The sequence below is a fragment of the Montipora foliosa genome, chromosome 5 (genome assembly GCF_036669935.1).
Source record: "Montipora foliosa isolate CH-2021 chromosome 5, ASM3666993v2, whole genome shotgun sequence".
In the NCBI taxonomy this organism is placed as follows: Eukaryota; Metazoa; Cnidaria; class Anthozoa; order Scleractinia; family Acroporidae; genus Montipora; species Montipora foliosa.
Window position 1 is genome coordinate 10,839,162 of NC_090873.1, and position 10,893 is coordinate 10,850,054.

At 38.4% G+C, this 10,893-nt stretch overlaps 1 protein-coding gene across 1 annotated transcript in view; it reads right to left on the reverse strand.

Annotated features, from left to right (window-relative positions):
• LOC138003621 (adhesion G protein-coupled receptor E1-like) overlaps positions 1 to 6,440 on the reverse strand; it is a 55,070-nt gene extending 48,630 nt beyond the window's left edge. The window contains exons 1-2 of the mRNA XM_068849797.1: positions 6,355 to 6,440; positions 5,294 to 5,352 (exon numbers count right to left, since the gene is read on the reverse strand). The gene's annotated coding sequence lies outside the window, so the exon portion shown is untranslated. The remainder of the gene's footprint in view (positions 1 to 5,293; positions 5,353 to 6,354) is intronic.
• Between the last annotated feature and the right edge of the window lie 4,453 nt (positions 6,441 to 10,893).

Genomic DNA, 10,893 nt, shown 5'->3' on the forward strand with positions numbered 1-10,893 from the left:
TTGCTCAAGATCATCTGAAGCTGTTTTTATGTTAAATCAGACAGCACTCTTTCTGTAACCGCCAGCTTGTGGCGAACTGTGGGCTCTTACAAGCAGTCATGTCCACTGATCTCTAGAAGAAGCTGGATCGATCGAACAGCCCATTGTCTTCACTCTTGCGGTGCATCTTGGCCACTTTGCGCTAAAGCTTCGTATAGGCCGTGAAGTTATGTGAATTAAGAGAGAGTTACAGGAAGCTCAACACTGGACAACTTTTGGAGAAAACTGTAATTGCCCTTAGCGGGATTTGAAACCACGTCCCCCTGATCACTAGTCGGGTGTGATGACCACTACACTATCAGGACAACCATGCTGGCATCATGGCTGATTAATCACTAAATGTGTGGAATTTACGTGGGACTCCCTAAGGGCCAGTGATCAGGGGGACGTGGGTTAAAATCCCGCTTAGGGCAGTTACAGTTTCCCCCAGAAGTTGTCAAGTGTTGAGTTTCCTGTAACTTTCTCTCAATTTCTCCTCAACTTGGACTGTGAATCCATTTGCGATCCTCCTGGGGGTGATACGTTGTTGGCTCAAGGGATCTACTTAACTATGGTTTTTTTTAACATTGCCACATTGCTTTCCTCTCACTTTTGATATTTTGTTCTGCTTCGCATGAAACAATAGATGCTCGATCCAGTCTTTTTCGAGATCAGCAGTGGTCTCGACTCAATTCAACTGCACTTCTTTCTGAAGTGGTTAGAAGTAGTTTTTATTCAGTGTTGACTGAAGAAATCACTGTTTTGGAGCGAAAATAGGTGTATCCTGGGAATGAGAAAATTGAAGAAACTAAACAATCATGTTGCTGGTCACCAGCCCTCGCTTTGCAGACTCCTCCCGCATATGGTGTGGAATAGGATATTTGCTTGATGACGCTATTTGACTAAAAGTACCAGAACCCTTAAGGTTTTGCTTGTCTCATAATAATTAGAGCTTTTGTTATTTTTGCCCCACTGGGAAATACAAAATTTAAATCAGAAAAGAAAAACAAACTGAATTCTGGTAGTTGTAATCAAATGACGCCATCGTGAAAGTTGCATGCCTATTACAAAGTGCTTTTGTAGTTGTGACACATTTCCTATTTGACACGAATAGGCAACACGAATTGTTCTTAAATGTTTCATTTTACGGGAAATAGCCTGTTTTGTATCGTACTTGACCTTGTAGTAAAATCTGCAGTTATTCATTAATTTACTTCTTTACTTTTTTTAAAACTGGAAACTCATTAAAGTTAAAGTTAGGCAGCAATCCCTCTTTCCTCCACATTACCAGGAGCCTAGCTACAACTCCAATACTAGGTCTATGTAACGTCTATGTAACGGCATTTCCACCGAAAAGATCAAGCCACTTTTAGACGAGTTCTTAAATAGTCTGGCTTGCCCGAGTTACAATGCTCAATTCCATGGGTACTAATTTTTCATGCAAGACTTGGGATTGGCTGCAAAGGTCTGGTTTCACGGGAAAATGCTTCTAAAAATAACTCGGTCTGTAAAAACGCCCTTCCACAAATACAATGAAGTCGTAAGCTTCTATAGTCATGGGCTTTTGACATTATCCAATGGAGGAAAAAGAGGACTTAAAGCTTTAGTTAAAGCTTCTTTGTTGTATAAATGAGTTTACTTATGTTAGCAGTAGTGTATATTTAGTGAGGTTTGTTGGCTGGTAGAAGCATAGTCAGTATCTGCGTAGTTCGTATATATAGTGGAACCCCGCCTTAACGCCACCTCAGTGGAGGTGAGAGGTGCTCACTGTTCAGGTTGTAAAGCTGGGCTAGGCGAATCATGCTCGCATGTCGCCAGCGCCATGATGTACATCGAATGCTGGGCACGAATCAATGGAAAGATGGCATGCACACTAGTGAAATGCTCATGGCTCCTGCCAACTTACGTGAATGAGGTAACCTATGAGAGAGTTAGGGATATTGAGTTTACCTCTGCGAAAAAGCTCAAAGAAAACCTTGACATTAAAATTGACTCCCTCAATCAAAACAATGCGGCTTCTCGCGAAAGTCAACCAAATTCTCACGCACAAACTGCTATTCCTTCGCAGATGGCTTCAACAGAGGAAATGAACAAATTTCTGGCTGCACTTAATCTGTGTGAAATAAAACCCGTGGTGCTTAGTGTAATGGACCCATATGCTGAGCAGTTTGTTGTTAAAAGTCGGAATGTGCCAGTCCTATCAGATCTTTATGACCTGAACAATTTAGAACTTGATTATCCAGAATTGTTACAGAAGTGTGTAGGTGTCAAGATTATGTTGTCTGATGAGGACATTAAAGTAGTTGAACAGGACACAAGAGAACAAGCAAAGGGCCCAGGATTCTTTAGACATCTAGCAGGAAGAATCGGAGCCTCTGTAAGTGGTGCTGTCTATCACAGCAATATAGCACAACCTTCACAGTCAGTAATTTACCCACATCTGTATAAAGTGAACAGCAAGGCAATTAGACATGGCTGCAAATATGAAGAATATGCTATTAAGGCATACAAAACACATATGGAGAAAGGACATGTTAACTTTTAAGTATCAAGATGTGGACTGTTTATTAACAAGCAATATCCATTCCTGCATGCGACACCTGATTTCCTAACTTCTTGCGATTGTTGTGGGTTGGGATGTGGTGAAGTAAAATGCCCCATTTGTATCCAAAATGGTGACTTTGACAAATATGTTCAAGAGAAGAGCTCTTGTTTGGAAAAAGTAGATGGTACCTTTATGTTGAAAAGAAAACACAATTATTACTTCCAGGTACAGCAGCAGTTGTTTACTCTGCCAGAGAGAAAGTTTAATGACTTTGTTGTCTGTGCAATTGACTCTGATAAAAATGCACACCTTGTAATTGAGAGAATGTATCCTGACCCGGAGCACTCAAACACGGCAAACGACTAACTGCAAACCGCGGTTTACGGTTTGCAGTATGTCCCCGAAAAATTCGGTGATGGAGGTCTCTAATTAGGTTCCGGCAAACCCGTGGGCATGCAGGCTCCAAAAAATAAAGCAGCCGTAGCCAAGGGTGTGTTCGATTGATCCTATTCCGGAATAAGAATACGTGGAGCGATGATTTAAAACAGTATGTCTGGCGTTTTGAAGCAACAAGGATTATAAAGGAATGTTAAAAATATCATTTTAGCAGGTGTTTGACAATTTTAATGCGAATCTCCGTAAAAGCGAAGGATTTCTAACTTCTATTCCAAGTATTCCCCTTCCGGAATACGGTCAATCGAACGCACTCTTGATTTAACTCTCGGTCCAACTATTTCAAGAGTTTAAATCTAGTAATGACGAACCTTCAATAATTAAAATTCAGTCGAATTTGAGCTTAATTAACCGGCACAGTGAACCTTGATACGAGTGCTGCCACAGGGCGTCAAGTTCTTATTTCTCCTACCTTTTTCTCTTTTTTGGCCTGCTTCCAATTTTCTCCTATTTTTTCAAGAAATTCCTAATTTTTCCCTTTTTTGGAGGATTTTACCTAGTGCAGGGGAACATTTTGAAATGTTGTAGATAAAAATTTCAATAAAGTTGGTAAATTCTTCAAAAAAAAAAAAAAAAAAAAAACACGGAGAATTTTAAGTCGTGTTTGAACAATAACCTTTTGAAACTTGTGTCCACACTTTTTCGATGTTTTTGGTAGCATGCAAATAAGTCTGGGAGGTCATTTGCAAGCTTGTGCAGCTGCTATGTGGAATTAAGGAAGCTAGTAATTCAATCTGAATTCATCCCTTTTGTTTTTGAGCAATACTGAGTTGTGGTATGCCATCTCTTTAGAGACAGTTGTATCTTTGTCTTTATAGCAATGTTTTATTCGAAAAAAGTTCAAATATTTTTCAGCCTTATACGTTTTCTGATAGCTGTTAGAGTGGTAACCATTACAACCAAACTCTTGTTTACACAAGGTATAATTGTTCGGATATACTTAACGTGTTCCCCTTATGACCAAAAGGGACAAGACGTAGCTTTGAATAAACTTTTGAACATAAGAAAATTTAATTCAGCTTCTAAAGTGAATCCAATGAACTACTTAGAGAAAATAGGACAAAAGAGGACATTGGTAAACTGAAAATCGGCATAAGCGTGTTGGACAAGGCCATGTCGTCAACGACAAACAATGCCAAGAATAAGAGCAAAGCTAAGGTTACCCAGTCTGCTAAAATAGCCCAAAAATATTAAGCGTGAATTTGGAAGGTGAAGGACAAGTTTCCCTTGGTAAAACGTTTTAGCACTTGTTTCTATGAAGGATGCCTGCCATCTTGTCTGTTAGATATTAAATAAGGCATTGGGTTGTGAAACAGAGCTGTTGTTGGCTTTGTTAAGAGGAGTAGAGTTGATGGAACGTTTTCTATTTTGTTCCTATTTTGAGACGAAAATGTCTATTTTTTTCCCATTTTTTTGCCAGTGTCATTTGTCACTTGACACCCTGACTTCGTGAAACTTAAAGTTAACATCAAAGCTATTCTCTAAGCCAAAGTCAAAATCGAACTTAGGGACTTTAAGATCCACGACAGCGACGTCGATGAAAACTTCATCTCAAAATATTATATATATAATAACTCTGCTCTGTCGTAATTACGTCTTTCGCGATTATTCATCTCGTTCGTGTAGTTCAATGGCAATGTGCTTAAGTATCCTATAAGAATAAGACAACATTCACACGAACGAAGTTCCACATCGACAAGGTTTCATGACTTAGAAACCGTGTCAAAATCGATGCGGTTTGTAAGTATTTACACGGAATCGTGTTCGCCAGAAAATCCAAGTCGTGATGGCATAAGCTATCCCTCCACTACGTGCTAACGTCACCATTGTTTTCCTTCTTGTAGAGACTAGGGAGCGCTTAAAGAGGGAATTTAAGAAACCACTACCGCTACGGCGACGAAAACTTCACTTGTGTTTCACGATGTTTTCATCTTGTTCATGTTGTACGAAATGGGCGGCTTCCACTCGACGATGACGTGCACTTGTGAGGAGGAGGCGAGAGTTTGGTAATAAATTTTCAATTTTCTCTCCAAAAATCGACACCGTTGATACCCATTTTATTCTTGGAATGCTAGTATACACTTTCCATGCAGAACGGCCCTGGGTAGTCGAGAAATTATTACATTAAAGGGATTTGATATCCTTAACAGATAACGTTCTCGTATCCATCATTGTTAAGCTCAGTGATATCTCATTTGAGTTATCCCCCTTTGAAGTGACCGCAGTTTAAAATGCTATAATAATATTAAAAAAAGCGTCACTCGACAGAACACTTACCTTCTTCATAAGAAGCGTAAGATGCTCCAAAATAAAGCAACGGATACAGAATGTAGCACCTAAGAAAATAATCCATGTCCGCAAAGTTACTGTAGCAACAATTAACTGACAACCTCACATAATTTCTTATTTTTAAATAATGGCAGCAGAGGACTGACAATTAATTATCATCACACCTGTCGATAATTTAGTTAATTAATGATTTTCTCCTGTACTACATTTATTTGGCGCCTCAACAATTTTGCTAAAAATATAACAAGTTAAACAGTTTTAGAAGAGACATTGAGGCGATGTGAAACATTTTGACTCATCCCATGAAAAGCAACCAAGGCTAAGGGAATCATTTTTTATAAAGTTTACTGTAAAGTTCTAATTTTTAGTGGTCATCGAAACTAGAGGCCCTGATAGAACGTTTTCAAGCAACCCCTAAGGACACCAATAACAATAGAGAAATATACGACTTCTGGTGGACGAACATTTAAAGCTAATGAGAGATCTTGTGTTGTGTTTTCGTCCACCAGCATGGCGTTGACGTCACGTGAAAACCTCTTATTAAACAAGTACTTTAAACTTCTGTGGCAGAAATTTGTCAATAGCTATGCCTTTTGAAATCAAGAAAAAGTAAAGAATGACGTCGTCAAAGATTCTGATGAAGTAATTTTTGTCGAGTTTTAAAAACTCAAAAAAACTTATGAATTTGCTCCTGCATTTTGTGAGTACTCATCTAGAGCCTGTGTCACAGAGGCGTGAAATCGCGAGAACACTCACACGCATCACGTCCCACTTACAGAAAAAGCTGCAAAGCTTCGAACCCGAGGCATAATATTATGGATTTTTTTTGATACGACAGTTGAATTCTTGTCTCCAAAGCAAACAACTGTGTTTACTTTTTTTACACATATGTTTTTAAAGTTGAAGATATACCAGGTCGCTGATGATCGGATGATAAAATAAACTGAGCCAGTAAGAACTATAATCTCGTTGAAAATGTCGGAATTTTTGACTCAGAATAAAATGGAACAGAAAATTTTATTCTGTTAACTTCTTCAGGCATTCCTTACCAGAGGTTTTCAGTGCCATTTAGAATCAGTATTGCGGTGACGAACTGAAGCTGCTGGCAAGTATATGTAAAAAATCGAGGCCTCTCGTTTCCAGCCATTTCACCGAGTGGAAAAAAGAAACTTCTTATTTAACATTAAGAAATCTCTAAGTTCTTGCGCTAATGGATTGCCCCCGAGCAAAGTTCACCTATTTAGCTTCTTTTGTCAAAGCAAAGCCGAAGTTCTTCTCCATTTCATAGAGTGGCCACTATTTTTAAGTAGGAAAGTCTATCCACATAGCATCGTTTTTTTTTGTACTTTATCCTCACTGCAGTGTAGAAATTATCACATGATTGTTTTCATTTTCATACGGGCGGTCAGAGGAAGTTTATCAACTTAGACAAGAGGGAACCTCTTGAGAGGGGGAACCTTTCTTCCGTTATATCGAAGTTACCAGGGGTTTTCTGTGCCATTTAGATTTTATTGCGGTGATGAACTGGAGTTGCTGGCAAGTATTTGTAAAAAAATCCATGCCTCTTGTTCCCAGCGGGAAGAAGAGACATTGAGTCGATGTGAAACGTTCTGACACATCCCACGAAAAGCCATTAACGCTTAGGGAAGAATATTTTACAAAGTTTACTAATGACGTGGAGAGACATTTAAATAGGTGCCGATTAGGTGATTATTACTCGATAATCACGGTTTTTCAAAAAGGCCGCAAGCCGTTTTAGTCAAGCTATTTTAGAGAAAATGCATAATTTTTCAAAGAATTGCCTATGTAGTTATACTAAAAACAATTATTCACCTCAGGCTGGGTAAATATCGGTGATTTTTTTTATTCACTGATATTCAACTCGCCTTCGGCGAATAATTGTTAAATATTTAACAAGTCACTTCTAATTACAATATTATCCCTGGTGCTAATTTAAGGTGTAAAAACGAGAATCTAAATGTCGAATGAAACACAACGCAGCAAACGCCAATAGATATAAATGTCAAGGGAAGGCGAACTAGTGATCCGTTTAATAGACCTTATCACGGCAACTTGCCCAGCAAAATCTTAAATTTCCTTTACATTTGTCTGTAATTTTTTCCCACAGACACATGTCTGAATGAGCGTAAATAATCAAGCAACTGTATGACAAAATTTAAAATTTCGCTGGCCAACTTCTAGAACACGTAGGACCTTCAAATTTTGCCAGTAAAATCCTTTGGTTAGCAACTAAATTTTACCATTTCACAGATGTTTCTACATTGAAGGTTTTCTCAAGCTATTTCAACGCAGATTTCAATATACAAACACTGTTATTTCGGACATGCATGTTTGCCTACCCGTCAAGATGGCTTCCAAAGCCGTAATAAGGCCTATTTGCTATCGGCAATACAGAGCCGTAGCAGGCCCGGAAAAACTGAGGGGTGCAAAGAAGCACACTGCATCTCAGTGATCCAAGAGCTTTAGTTAAGTAATTATATGTAATCACAAAACATGATTGTCTATTTCCACGGATTCCTTAAACGCAACTACACTATCCCTAGTATTTCGAAATAAAAATCTAAAAATCATCGACTGTCTTGTTCAACGAAAGCAAAACACTTGTACAGAGTCAATTCATTAGTATTTCCATCACCGACTCAGCAAAAATTATAAAACAAACAACGGTTGTGTCTAAATTAGAAGACAAGTTTCATGTGTAAGAGTCAGTCACCATAGTATATTTTTAGTCACTATGTTGAGGTTTAATTTTGTTTTTGGTTTGGATTTTTCCCAATCTCGTACCCAGAGTCCTCGTCAGCGGGTGAGCGCCTAGAGAGAATCTGGGATCATGGATATTTTTTTGATTGGTGGCTTGCATAACAATGGCAGTCCGACAGGAAGTCGGTAAGTAAGTCGGAAACCCCAGAATTTAGAGGGAGATTTAATATCTAAAACTAGTTTCAGTGCTGTTTGTTTTTTTTTTATCTCAGAAATATATAAATCCCAAAAATAATGAAACGACGAGGTTTGAATTGTCTTTTTTCCCACGCTGCCAAAAACTGTTGCAAAAGTACCGTGGGAAAACTTTACATCAGTCTTTTTGGAGAGAAATCCGTAAAAGAATGTCTTGTCGAAGTCATTCAGAATTACGGAAACATAAAATTGTAGTAGAAGAGGACATTGGCGTCGCTTCCACAAAAATGTGTTGATCATGTTGCTTGCACTATGGTATTCTGCATGATGGATTGCACGCTGAAACACTAAAAATACACTTACCGAAAGCGTCATAATTAGTTTTATCTTGACTCGCTTTTACAGCAAGCCAATGGAGTCGAGATTAACTAAGAATAAAGCCAGGATCCGAGCCAGGATTCGAGGCAGGATTCGAGGCAGGATCCGAGCCAGGATTCGAGACCTAACCGAGACCTACCCTAACCCTAACTAGACCTAACTAGACTACAACCAACCTAAATATACCTAACCTAACCGATTCGAGACCTAACCTAACCGAGAGATTCGAGAATAAATAGCGGAGAAAGCTCCACTTAGCTTTAATCCTGGCTAGAATCCTGGATCGGATCCTAGCTCGAATCCTGGCTCTAAGTTTAGGTATCCTCAATGGAGTCATTTCTCCAATTTCTTTTATGGTGAGTAAGGCCAAAAGTTTTGTTTCTCGAACACTTTAAACACGCTATTTCTACTGTCAGTACTGTTTTCTCTTTTCTGTTTCCGTTTAAACTTAAGCATGCGCAATAAGACCGGAACCCACGTTTTCTGGGAAAATGGAGTCCATTATCCCAGAGTCTCTCTGGGCGCTCACCCGCTGACCAAAAAGCCCGAGGGCTCTGGGTACAAGATTGGGTTTTTCCAAACCAGACATCTTTTCTTCCTTTCTACTAAACCCCTTTCTCCATACCCTCATTCTTTCCCACCCTTGGATACCACTTATGCCCATTTCATATAATTCAAGACGCACACATATTTGTGAAAACCTCTCTGTGTACTCACCAGAACTTGATCTTGAGCTTCTTACCTCTGAATCGGCTGCCTACTCCTTAATCCACTTGACCACGCAAGCAATAGACCTTTTCAGCTTGTACATTTTGTTTTTCCAATACAGATCATGTGATAATACTCAGGAGGTTTGGTCTTTTGTTTTGTTCATTAAAATGATCGAGGGCATGCAATCATGAATATGCCTGCATGCACTCTTTTTAACAATTAACAAAATGGAACAACATGATAACTCGAAGGGGATGGGTTACAGGAACTTTTCACAAGATGAAAAACAAGAAAGTAGTTCCAAAACAGGAACTGTTTCAAGTTTTTTTCCCAAGAATAGAGTCAATCAAATTACAGGAATGTGGTTTCAAGAAATTATGCAGAAATCAGCCAGAAAGTTGTCAACACATCCATTCTATGCACGGAAAATGCCCAACAACCAATTGCAATGGCAGCTCCAATAGTCCTTCGTCTCTCGATAGAGATCGAATTGATGGTAAAATGCCTCCCTTGTACCCCAACATGCCTTTAGGAAAATTAAATTCGATCGAAAACCATTATGCTCGAGTAGTAACCAAGACCAAAGACTTATTTCTCCTACAACATTAAAACTGTGCAGTGCTACTACATAATCTTACTTTCGATCATTTCGAAGACATTTTCTTTATATGTATCTTGTAACCAGGTCATTTTGCAAAATGAGTAATTTCCTTTCAAAGTAAATTCTTGTTTATTAATTTAATATTGTAACAGTACAAATAATATCATTGTTACGTTTAATTGTGATGCAGTTACTTTCCAGTTGTATACTGCTCTATTTAATTGAAAATCTGAGAGACCGATATTTATAAATTGTATATTATACAAGCTGTATTGCCAATGGAATGATTAAAGAATATCACTGTTTTTTCATTATGAAAAGTAATTCTATTTGTGAAAGACAGAAAATGGTTTAGCTCTGAAGAAGGGCTAACACTTCATACGTCAGTTTTTAAATTTCTTTACAGTGGTCAACTCAGTTGATAAACCCTTTTATTTATATCACTTCCCCACTGACACTGCACACAGCTTCTTTACAAACTAAACCCCTTTATGCTACATGTGAAAGAATGCTTTACTTCCACCAACCATGAGCCAATATTCTTAGCCCAAAAACCAAGACAGCGGTTGTTTTAGACTAAACACTGCCAATAAGTGATCACTCCAATCTGATTATCACTATAATGCGTGCCGATCCCTTACCTAGCTTGCAGTGTATGACACGTGCAAACTGCAGACTAACCGTAAATCGCAGTAAAAGCTAACCGTTTTAAAATGGTGCTTAGACTTAAATACTGCTTCTCAGCGATATTTGAAATGGGTTCTTTATATACTTAAACACTGTTTATCAGCGCGATTTGTAGGCAGCCTGCAGTTGTCATACACCTCCTGAAATGCTAACTGTTTCAAATAAGTGTGTAAACCTAACTGAGAGCTTAACCCTAATCACTAAACTGAGAATTTAACCCTTAACACTAAAAATTACTGCTCACACGAATAAATAATTATTATTGTCTTTGATAGCATCAGAGATAAAAATTCAT